General features: G+C 51.1%; 1 protein-coding gene across 3 annotated transcripts in view; it reads right to left on the bottom strand.

Annotated features, from left to right (window-relative positions):
• The window catches only part of ANKRD11 (ankyrin repeat domain containing 11), a 171841-nt gene that overhangs the window by 94221 nt on the left and 65294 nt on the right, over nucleotides 1-12326 (bottom strand). For all 3 annotated transcript variants that reach the window (XM_059999153.1, XM_059999151.1, XM_059999152.1), the window contains exon 2: nucleotides 6499-6580. The gene's annotated coding sequence lies outside the window, so the exon portion shown is untranslated. The remainder of the gene's footprint in view (nucleotides 1-6498; nucleotides 6581-12326) is intronic.

The raw sequence follows: 12326 nt of genomic DNA on the forward strand, positions 1-12326 counted from the left end.
CCCATCTATCTCCATGGGCCTCAAGCCCAAAGACTGTATCTGGGATGCTAGTGTGAGACTGGGCTGCAATAAAGCCCAGCTCCACAGGCTCCAGCACCCAACTCACACACACTCTGCCAGAGACCCCCTCCCCCAAACACGGGGGCGGGGCCTCACCATCCGACTTCTGCAGCCCGTGCGGCTCCTCCATAAGTCACCACTCTGCCCAAGATGAAAATACACGGGGGTGCAGGGCACGGGGGCGGGGGCGGGTGAGCTAGATGGTAAACTTTTCAAAAGAACAGGAAAATTCAAAATCTAAAAAAAATCCTTGTTCAAAAAATTAACAAGCACAGGGACTTCCCTGGTGGTGCAGCGGTTAAGAATCCACCTGGCAAAAGCAGGGGACACGGGTTCGAGCCCTGCTCCAGGAAGATCCCACATGCCGCAGAACAACTAAGCCCGTGAGCCATGGCCGCTGAGCCTGCGCTCTACAGCCCGCGAGTCACAACTACTGAGCTCGTGCGCTCTAGAGCCCGTGCTCTGCCGCAACAAGAGAAGCCACCACAATGAGAAGCCCGCGCACCGCAACGAAGAGTAGCCCCCGCTCGCCGCAACTAGAGAAAGCCCACGCGCAGCAACGAAGACCCAACGCAGCCAAATAAATTAATTTTTTAAAAAACCACAAGAACAAATTTTCAACAGAGGTCGACCACAACCAGGAGATGGAGAAAAAGAAGACGTGTGAAGGGTGTGCTAGGATCAGAAGGTGGGGCCACAAGCCAGATGCAGATGCGCTGCCCACGCAGTTCCGGGCCCCACCCCCTTCAGGGCCCCACCCCCACAAACACCCAGGATCCAGACAGCGGCCCTGGAGGCCCTGGTCTTCACGTGTGACAACGCCCTCTGAGGTGGATGAGGGCCCCGGGGCTTCTTTCTTCCAATAAGCAAACTACCCATCCACAAAAGGTCCACAAAGTCAGAAACAGTAAGTGTCATGCGATTCCCCAAGACCCCATTCTTGTTCCCTCCCTTCCTCCCCTGTGCTCCGGGCTCCCGCCCCAGGGCCTCTGCGTGGACAGAAGCAGGGAGTGGGCACGGGGCTGAGACGGGAGGTGAGTGTGCACTGCCTTCCCTGCCTTCCTGCCGGCAAGCCCTGGGGCCCACGCTGCCCCGGGCCACGGCTGTGTACACATCCAGGGCCATGGGAGCAGACTCTGCCCCGCCCTGGGCAGGGACCAGACTGCTGCTCTGCTCCCCTTTCAAACTCACTACCCTGGCCAGCCCTCAGCTCCATCTGCAGGGTTCCCCACACAGCTTGGAAGAGCCTCAGTGGCAACCACAAGATGGTGCAGACGACCCTGCCGGACCAAACACCGCATCCTCACTCTCAGAACACAGTACACTGCAAACCTCACCGGAAACCTCACTATCACCCTTCTTTTTTTGGCACTAAGAATACCCAAATCCCTATTCCCAACGGGCAACACAAATAATGATCAAGGTACATATTCTATGATATACACACAGTACTATATATAAAAGAGATAACTAATAAGGACCTACCGTATAGCACCAGGAGCTCTACTCAGTACTCTGTAATGACCTATACGGAAATAGCATCTAAAAAAGAATGGATATGTATATGTATAACTGATTCACTCTGCTGTACAGCAGAAACTAACACAACATTGTAAATCAACTATACTCCAATACAAATTAATTTAAAAAAAAAGGTACCTAACCTAGAGTGCACAAGGCCAAGCCACGAAGGCGCCTCCCCAATTCTGTCCTGGTCGACCCCACAGAACAGCCCACCGGCCCACAGCCCTGCATCGCCTTTCCCCTGCCTTCTTCTTCCCCCCACCAAGATCCAAGTGGGCTGCACAGGAACCCCCCCCCGCAGCAAACATCTGTAACTGCACAGAGCCCTCGTCCCGTGAGGCCCAGCAAGGAGCAGCAGGAGGGAAGGTGGGATTTCAGGTTGGTCCAGCAGTCAAGTTCAGCTCAGTTTTAACAACCTGTGGAGCTCTACTCTGAGCCAGATACAGGCAAATCTCTTCACCCTCAAATATAAAACTTGGAGGAAATCCCTTTAGCCAGCTTTTAAAATTTGAAGGTATTAAAAGTAAAATGGGGATGGGCTTCCCTGGTGGCACAGTCGTTAAGAATCCGCCTGCCAATAGAGGGGACATGGGTTCGAGCCCTGGTCTGGGAAGATCCCACATGCCGCGGAGCAACTAAGCCCATGCGCCACACCTACTGAGCCTGCGCTCTAGAGCCCGTGAGCCACAACTACTGAAGCCCGTGTGCCTAGAGCCTGTGCTCTGCAACAAGAGAAGCCACCGCAATGAGAAGCCCACGCACTGCAACGAAGAGTAGTCCCCGCTCGCCGCAACTACAGAAAAGCCCTTGTGCAGCAATGAAGACCCAACGCAGCCAAAAATGAATAAACAAATATTTAAAAAAATAAAATGGGGGGTTCCCTGGTGGTCTAGTGGTTAGGATTCGGCACTTTCACTGCCGTGGCCCAGGTTCAAGCCCTGGTCCAGGAACTGAGATTCTGCAAGCCTTCGCGGTACAAGCAGAAAAATAAAAACATAAAAAATAAGTTAAAAAAATAAAATGAACACTGGCTCCATGAGAATCCCTGTAGCTAACGATGGAGGGAACACAATGGCAATATTATAGGCAACAAATGAGGTGCTACGAACAGCCTTGACAAACCCTTCCAGTCGCAAGCAGAATCTCCACATGCCTTCCTGCCCAGCACAGCTGAGGCGCCAGAGCCCAGAGGCCAGCTCAGCTAGAAACGTCCAGAGGGAAAGGAGCTGGGGCACAGCCTGGGCTCAGACCGTCCCTTCTGCTCTGCCCTGCCTATTTTCCAAACCCTGTTCTTGGGCATGTGCACTCTCCAGGCAACTCCCATGTCCTGGAATAAAAGGACCCAAGTCCTACTGACCAACAAGGGCTGTGGTGGGGAGAGCGAGAGCCTTCCGGGGAGGTGTGTGAACACAACTGCCAATTTTTATATGAACAAAAAGCATGCATTTAATGAAATCTAATTTAAATGACATCTAATATTCCATACTTTGTATGTATTTTAAGGGAGCCTAGACAATGAATATTCCCCAGAACTCTAAAATTACAATAAAAATTTACTATACTCAAAAATCCGGAATACATAAGTTTTATTGGTGTAATTAGCTAGACATATTTCTTAGAGAAAGAAGCAAAAGTGTGCTTTGTTACCTATTTTTAAATCCTGACAAATATCCTTGTTAAAAAGGCAAACGTATCATTAGCATTAGTATCTACAAGCTTCTTACCATCTGCAAATCCAACCCAGCCTTCCGCCCTGCAGCCAAGGCACAAGACGGTAGCCCCCCCAGCCACGTGTGCTGTGACTGTGAAGTGCCACAGTCACTAGTGGCCACCACTAGCTGGGTGGTGGCAGGGTCAGCAAATCGCCACTCCTGCCACGTGAGGGGCACAGAGAGACCTACCCAGAAGAGCTGCATCACCAAACGGCAACACATTCCCCATCACGAGGGGCCCCAGGCACAGGACGCTCTCCCCCACGCCCCCAGCCCGCATCCGGACAGCAGGTGGAGGGGGACTTGGTTCTGCCGCTAACAAGACCTGCAGTTCTCGCGCTCACAGCTCCACAGTGAGCACAGCGTGCTCCGGGCGCCAGGATGTCACAGACAGGGCGTGTCACTGCTCTGCACACCCCAGCAAGTCAAAAGTGATCACTCTGCAGTGACTGTAATGTAACAGTTAAATCTGCGCATCGCTATACTGTAACGTACTACGTAAGTTTTATATACTACACATCAACTGTACTTCAATTTTAGAAAGTGATCACTTTTCTATTTTTTATGGAGGTGTTCAATTAGAAACATAAACCATTAGATCCAAGCCTCCATTCAAACAGACACACTGCCTTTATTACTCTAACAGCCACTTCCAGAAGCCACTCTGTTTTTGGAAACATCACTCAGAACTCCTGTCCATAGGAAGCGACGGTACCACCCTGCGCTGCCCTGGGGTCCCTGCTGCTGACAACCCTCGGCGGAAGCAGCCACACCCGCACCGAACCCTGGCGGAACGCGTGCCATCGAGAGCCATTTAAGGCTCACCTCTGCCCCGACCCTTGCGCTTTACCAAGAAAGATGTTAACACAGCGAGAATTACACCAGCCATCAGGTGAAACTAGTGTTTTATGCTCGAGAAAGGAAAGCAAAGAATAAATCTAACTATTTTAAAGCTTCTATTTTCATTGAGCTTTACCTCCATAAACAGGGTCACTTAAGCTCTCGGGAAATCTTTCGGATGAGTATGGCCATCACCGCCTCACAGGGCAGGGGAGCCGAGGCCCAGCAGGACCTGGGCCCACGTCCAGAGCTGGCATCGGCCCGCCCCCTCCCGGACCCTGGAGCCACAACCACACCTGGATCACCTTAGGGCAGGGCCGAGAGCACAGCAGTGTGCACTGAAGGATATTTAACAAGCCCACCTCTGTCAGAAACAGTGATCTCAGATGGGATCTAAATGCTTCATATTCTACCTTACGTGGTCAAAATGAAAATTAAAAATAATGAATGGGGCTTCCCTGGTGGCGCAGTGGTTGAGAGCCCGCCTGCCGATGCAGGGGACACGGGTTTGTGCCCTGGTCCGGGAAGATCCCACATGCCGCGGAGCGGCTGGGCCCGTGAGCCATGGCCGCTGAGCCTGCGCGTCCGGAGCCTGTGCTCCGCAACGGGAGAGGCCACAACAGTGAGAGGCCCGCGTACCGCAAAAAAAATAAAATAAAATAATGAATGATATAAATAACAATGAACAATTATTAGAGAGCCTGCAAAATTATTCTGTTTTTATATTTGTGCCTTCTGATGCCAGGAAAGGTCATGGATCGTAGACCCCGGCACCTGTGCCCACACACGCAGGCCCCGGACCCGGGAGGGGCCCCCCTGGTGATCAGTCAAAGTAGCACCTTTATTTCTATTCCTTCCACACACTGTGGATTTTTTAAAGACAATTACAGTCAACATTAACTGAATATTTATGGTTCACAAAAGTGATAAACGGCATTAGAGACCGTGGATTACTGCCGTGGGACTTACCGTCAAACAGCCAGCCCTTCACGTGTCAGGAAGCTTCGCCGACGTTAACGCACCTACCGCTCACAATCCACCAGAACAACTGGGCCAGCCCAGATCTCCCAGCAGAGCTGCTGAGAGCTTCTTTCCTTTTAAGCAGCAATCACCAAATGCTTGTTAATAACCTAATTTAAGCAGCATTTTTTTTCCTCGTTATAAATTAAGGCCAATGTTATCATTTCCAAACAAAGGCCAGGCTCAAGCCTGCAGTGTGGGTGGGCCTGGCTGCCCCTCCACGCCCAGCTCACGCCCTGCTGGGCTGAGTCTCTCAATGGCTGCCCCACAGCCCGTGACAGCCAAGCTGGATGCATGGGCTCATCCTGGAAGACGGCCGTGGGAGCGCTCCCAGCATGCTACAGGGCCCACCACGGCCCCTCACCACCACACCCCACTGGCCAGGCTGGCTTCTTTCTAATCCCAGACCACCCTGCAGACTAAGATCTTTCCATCATACCTCACCCCCATTTCCAAGGAAACACTTCCTCAAGTCAAAGAGTCCAGCCAGGTGCATTTCAAAGTGGCCGGATACAATGACGGCTGAGATAGAGGACGGGGTCTGTGAGATTAAGTAGCAGGAAAGGTTTCTTTCCTGTCTGCTAGAAACAACACAAAATAGAAAATACACTTTGGCACTGTTCGTTTTAAAACACTAATACCTGGCCACGGTAGGAAACATGCAAAGGAGCCAAGAGTTTTCTTTCCAACGTGTCCCAGGGGAGGAGGGCTCTGTCCTAGAGCAACGAGTGCCAGTCGGGCCCCAGGCTGCAGGAGGGCAGCTGCCCCTCCGGGCACAGTCGTGCTAGGAATTCCCAGCGGGACGCAAGGCTCAGGGCAAACGAACCAGGAGCCCACTCCACACCCACACACGCTGGCCTCGGACTTCAAGAAAACCACGTGTGGCTACCAGCTGGCCCACACACGGGACACAGAGCAGAGCACAGCCAGACAGCCTGCCTCCCCAGAGGAGGAGGGGCAGTTCTCAGATGGTGTGTGTGCAACACGCCCAGAGCACAGAACAGGCACCGCAAGCAGGTCCTACAGGCTCCAGACCACTTGGGGACAGAGCCAGTAAGACAACAGAAGTTGACAAGAAACCAACTTCTTTCACAGACCAGGCTGCCAACCTGTCTTAATTTGTCCACAGAACGCCTCTCGCTGGGACACCACGCAGCTTACCACCGCCCTGAAGCACCCTCAGTTAAGTGAAATCCAGGACAAAACCCAGAACACTTAGCCAAAGCTCTATCAAGCTCAAGAAAACCAATGTGAAGACTTAAGAAATATTTTGATACTTCTTTTTACAAACCAATGAAAATAACACAAACTGATGAGAGAGGCAATACAATAAAATATTTACCGAGTCCATCGCTAAAAGCCGAGGTTGATGACTGTAAATTAAATCCAACAGAGGCGTGTCCCAGAGCAGCACTGAGGGTATTCTGAAAGAAGAGAGTAAAGTTAGCTCATGTAAATAATAATTTCTACTCAGTTCATTTTATAATGTCAGTCTCTCTCCATTTGGACCACACTACAACCTTCCTTTACTTCACGGAACTCCAGACAAGCAAGAGGTTTGTAGGATGTCTGGCTGGCTGGTTTGGGCTATAAAGGGAGAGGACACCAGGAGAGGCACTCACACCTGGTGGTTTGTGGGAGGACGCTACCCAGGTGGAAGTCTCTGTTCTTGATCATGGTTCCTGGACGGCAGTGCCCAGAAAGGCCCAGTTAAGGAAAGAACACTCCGATGGGCCGGTCATTCTCCCCAGAGAAGGGGCTTGAGGACTGGGGCCCTGGAAGGGCCGTCCACAGACTTTCACCTTACTTGGAGTTTGACAGTAAACCTTTGTCGAAGTTATGCATTTGCGTCTTCTACGGACCCCCGTCACACTCAGAGTAAAATGTGAACTCTCCTTTTGGCTCACAAAGCCCCGACGGCTGGCCCGTCCGCCTCGCTCCGCCTGGAGGCCCTCTCCCAGCCTCAAGCTGTGCTCCTGCGGCGCCCAGATGGGCTTGGTCCCGGCCACCCTGTATCCTCTCCACTCCTCTCTCTATCCACCTAGGGATCCATCCTCAAAGGCAAAGGACCATAACTCAGACCACATAAGCTTCCCGGGATCCCAGGTCGGAGACATGCCTCCAGCGTCCACGGCAGGAGAAACCAGAGGTTTGGGGCGGCCCCACAAGGGCTGGCACACTTCGTCAACATGACTAAGAGATATCGTCTGGGGGTGGCAGCACAGAGGGGCCTCGTGGGCAGGCCCGCCATGGGCAAACAACCCCGTTACTCATGAGTAAGCTGCAGCTACACGTATCAACATCAGCAAATCTCAAAAACCGTAACAGTGAGTGAGAAAAGGTCTCAGAGGAATATATTGAATGTATGTGTCTTTCAAAAGTACATGAAACTTAATATATTCGATTTACTATGTATACAGTAAAAATCAATGAAAAGGGACTTCCCTGGTGGCGCAGTGGTTCAGAATCCGCCTGCCAACGCAGGGGACACGGGTTCGAGCCCTGGTCCGGGAAGATCCCACATGCCGCAGAGCAACTAAGCCCATGTGCCACAGCTACTGAGCCTGTGCTCTAGAGCCCGCGAGCCACAACTACTGAGCCCACGAGCCACAACTACTGAAGCCCGCGAGCTAAAGCCCATGCTCTGCAGTGAGAAGCCTGTGCACCACAACGAAGAGCAGTCCCCGCTCGCTGCAACCAGAGGAAGCCCGCGCACAGCAACGAAGACATAATGCAGCCAAAAATAAATAAAACTAAATCTTAAAAAAAAAAAAAAATCAATGAAAAGCAAATAATCATAAACTATAAATTTCAAAATAACGGTTCCTCTTGGAAGTCGGGGTGGGGTGGATAGCAACCAGGAAGCACACCCGATGTCTAAGCAGTACTGCTCAAGCTAGGCAGGCCAGGGCCCAGGGCCTGGAGAGCTGGTTCTCACGTTTACACCGTGAGTCTTCCCCGGGTCCAGCAGCGACCTCGCCCCCTCTGCTGCCCTGACAAGGACCGGAGAGGAAGATGAGAGGACCATGCCCGCTCCTGGGACTGTGTAACTGGGCACCCTTCCATTTTGTCATTAATTGAAATAATTTATTTCCATCATTCAAAACTAGGAGTTTAAAGGTACAGAGACAACTAAAAACATCTTTTCATCCATCAAATATTTTTACATCAAAATGTAGCAATTTCAACTCTTTGAAAGTAAACCCAAAGTACAGTATCAAAAGAAAAGCAAATGGCACAATATACAATCTTCCAAAATCATTATAAAAAGAAGAGCTTTTATTGCAAAGCGTCTCCAAAGACCTCCATGTCCGAAATCAATCAACCAATCAAGCAAGCCTGCGGCCTGGCCATGTGAACACAGTGACGCTGCAGGGTCCTGAAGAGAACTGAGATCCCAAGAACAAAACAACCAGCATTATTCCATTCACACCTATTGTTCCACAATCCCATCAAGCTCGCTCCCACCTCCGAACGCACCAGCCGTGCAGCATCAGGACCGGACACGCACAGGCACACAGGAGACAAGCACAGCTGCCAGGACACAGTGCTTATGGAGAGCAGATTTCCAAGGTCTGCACTCGGTTTCCAAAAGATCTAAGTGGTTTCCTGACCTGTGCTTACAGATGTGTATGTGTGTTTTGCAAAGATGGTTTTAGATTTTTCTGTCCTTATGTTGCTGGTACAGGACTTTTTGAAGCTGACATTATTAACCTCAAGGACTAGAAAAGCAGCTTCCAATCACCACACCTTGGTTTTACTGAAAAGCAACAACTCACTAAGCTTTTCAATTTTCCTATAAAGGCAGTGACGGAACAACGCAGAGTTTATGATGAATGTCTACACTCGGAATGCAACAAATTATACAACTACTATTCAGTTTTGAAGGAAACTTGAGTTTCTCAAACCCAGCACAACTTACCACCTGGAGCCACATCATCCTGTGCTGTCCTGGGCACCGCAGGGTGCTGAGTATCCCGGCCTCTACCCATGCATGCCGGGAGCACCTCCCCAAGCTGTGACAGCTAGAACATCTCCAGACACTGTCCCAAGTCCCCTGAAGGGCGAAATCACATGGGTAGAGAACCAGTGCTCTACTGGGCCCAAGTTAAGTGACGTTAAAAAATAATATATTTTCAAGTTGTCTGAGGTCATGCAGGGAATTAAAAGCCAGTTGGAAACAAAATCCAGGGCTTCTAAATTCTAGTCTAAAGGTCTTTTCATTTTAAGAGAAAATACTTAGTAATTGACTCAATTACTCCTAGAAGACAACACAAATTAAGAGCCTCTAAAATATTTATACCTTGTGACAGAGTAATCCCATTTCTGGGGAATGCACATTGAAGAAATACCCTAAAAATATGAAAAACGCTTCGTGTTGCACACACGTTCACATCAGAACCAACACACAACTATAATCAAGCCACATATTCACAAGGAAACACAGCAGACTACACTTTACTGTCAGAACGACAGCATTCAAAGAGCACGTTCCCAGCCCAGAAGTAGAGACCAGTGGGGACAGAGTGCAGACGCAGACCCTGGCAACATGAAGCCAGTGTCAACCACAGCTGAGCCCGTGCGCCACAACTACTGAGCCTGCGCTCCAGAGCCCGCGAGCCACAACTACTGAGCCCACGTGCCACAACTACTGAAGCCCGTGCGCCTAGAGCCCGTGCTCCGCAACAAGAGAAGCCACTGCAATGAGAAGCCCACACACCGCAATGAAGATTAGCCCCGGTGCAGCAATGAAGACCCAACGCAGCCAAAAATAAATTAATTAAATAAATAAATTTATTTTTAAAAAGACCCAATGCCGCCCAATTAATTAATTAATTAATTTTTCAAAGGCCTGTGACTGCTAATCGCAGTTTCCGTTCAGCATGAGATGAGCACTAGACAGTTGTAATCAGTCCCACGGAAAGCACGGTCCCCTCGGCTGGCCCACACTCTGGGTTTTAAAGCACCGAGCACCGCCCTGGCCTCCTTGACCGCCCTCCTGTGCGGCCTTTCCAGAGGCCCCAGATCCCAGGAGCCCCAAGTAGCCAAAGCCTGGTCTTGCTGCACTGGCCTCAGCCGGAGGTCTGAAGACACAGACCAGTTCTCCAAGCCCAAGCTCCCAGGGACCACAACGCTCCCTGGCAGAAGCTGGAGTGTGGATGCGAGTGACAGCGGAGCCCCGTGTGGGCAGATGCTCCACACACACCGTGGACAGAACCAGCGCCAGGACACCAAGGTGCTGGAGGGTGGTCATACCCACAGGGCGATGGGGCTGAGTGCATGTCTGCCTTCCCTTCCCTGCTCCCCAGAGACAGCAGCCGCGGGCTCCTGTGGTAACGCTCCAGGTCAAGGGGCACGGGGCTGGATGCGGGCGGCCAGCACAGAGCTCAGCCTTCCAGAGCAGGAACTTCTTCCGTAGTTCAGACAATGGCACGGAGGAGGCAGGATGTGTCTTGAGGTCTGTGCACAGACCAGCTAGGTCCACACATCCACACACCCAGCAGAGCGCAGGGCGCCTCTGGGTACTGGACTGCGTTGTCAGAGACCGCCATTTTGGTACGTCAGAAATGGTCCAGGAGCCTCCACAGAATGTTCATAGCTGTTTTATTCATAATTCCCCAAGACTGGAATTAGCACAGATGTCCTGCAACAGGTGAATGGTAAACAAACTGTGGTCTGCGGGGAACAACACTCAGAAACACAAAGGAAAGAAAGTTGTTACCAGTGTGGCAACAACTCTGATGGATCTCAAGGGGCTTGTACTGAGCCAACCCCAAAAGGTTACATTCATGATTCCATTCCCATGACGTTCTCAGAGACAAAATTTTAGAAATCGAGGACAGATTGGTGGTTGTCAGGGTTAAGGACAAGGGTGAGGCAATGAAGCAGAAGGGAAGTGGGTGTGATTATGAAAAAGCAAACAGGAGAGTCTCTGGTGGGGACAGTGGATACAGGGACCTAGATGTGATGGAGATGCACAGAACTGTGCGCACACACGGTACAAGGAAGGCCCACCTGAATAAGATTAAGATTCATCGGCTGTATCCATGTCAGTACTCTGGTTGTGATATTATACTACAATTTGACAAAATGTTCCCATCGCAAGAAACTAGGCAAAGTAGCCAAGGGGTCTCTCTGTATTATTTCTTACAATTGCATGTGAATCTACAATGATCTCGATTTTAAAAAAGTCTCATATTAACAATTTCATATTGTTTGGCCTAACCTCATCTCTGAGGCCCTGTGAAGGTGCACAGCCTCACCAAGGTCACCCCGAATGGGGGGCCAGGTCTCAGACCCAGGCTGACTCCAGAGCCCACACTCAACCACCACCTCCCTGAAACTGGAAACGGAGAACACGTGTCCCTGCTGTTCTCACTGAAGCTTTAAAAACCCCCTTAAGGACTTCCCTAGTGGTGCAGTGGTTACGAATCCACCTACCAATGCAGGGGACACGGGTTCGAGCCCTGGTCCGGGAAGATCCCACATGCCATGGAGCAACTAAGCCCGTGAGCCATGGCCGCTGAGCCTGCGCTCCAGAGCCCGCGAGCCACAACTACTGAAGCCCTGGCGCCTAGAGCCCGTGCTCTGCAACAAGAGAAGCCACCGCAATGAGAAGCCCGCACACCGCAACGAAGAGCAGCCCCCGCTCGCCGCAACTAGAGAAAGCCCGCGCACAGCAATGAAGACCCAACACAGCCAAAAACAAAAAAACGTTAATTAAAAACAAAACAGAAATAAACCTTAAAATGTAACCAAGAGGACTGAGGGCACTGTTTGAAGAACGCAGAGGCAGCCGGGCCTCAGTCACAGAAGGACAGGACAGACTGAGCTCTATCTGCAGAGTTACAAAGCCTCCCCACCCCGGCCCGCCACAGTGCCCAGAGCCCAGAGCTCAAAGAAAGCCTCACTCTGCCGGGGGGCGGGAGGGAGGGCTGATTTTTGGTGTTGTTTTAGGATGGGTGCTATCTGTCACTGCTTCCTTGGCTAGATTGGAGAGAAGGCTCAAGGGAACAAGGGGGGCGGGGGGGGGGGGCCGCGGGGCATAGCTGAGGCAGGTGGGGAAGGAGCTGGAGGGAAAACGAACGCCCCATGTACAACTTCTCTCTTCAACTCAGATGCTTCTTTTCACCAGAGGACAAAGCAAGCAGGAAACAGAAAATTAATGTT

Source organism: Delphinus delphis, chromosome 20, assembly GCF_949987515.2.
Source record: "Delphinus delphis chromosome 20, mDelDel1.2, whole genome shotgun sequence".
Classification (NCBI taxonomy): Eukaryota; Metazoa; Chordata; class Mammalia; order Artiodactyla; family Delphinidae; genus Delphinus; species Delphinus delphis.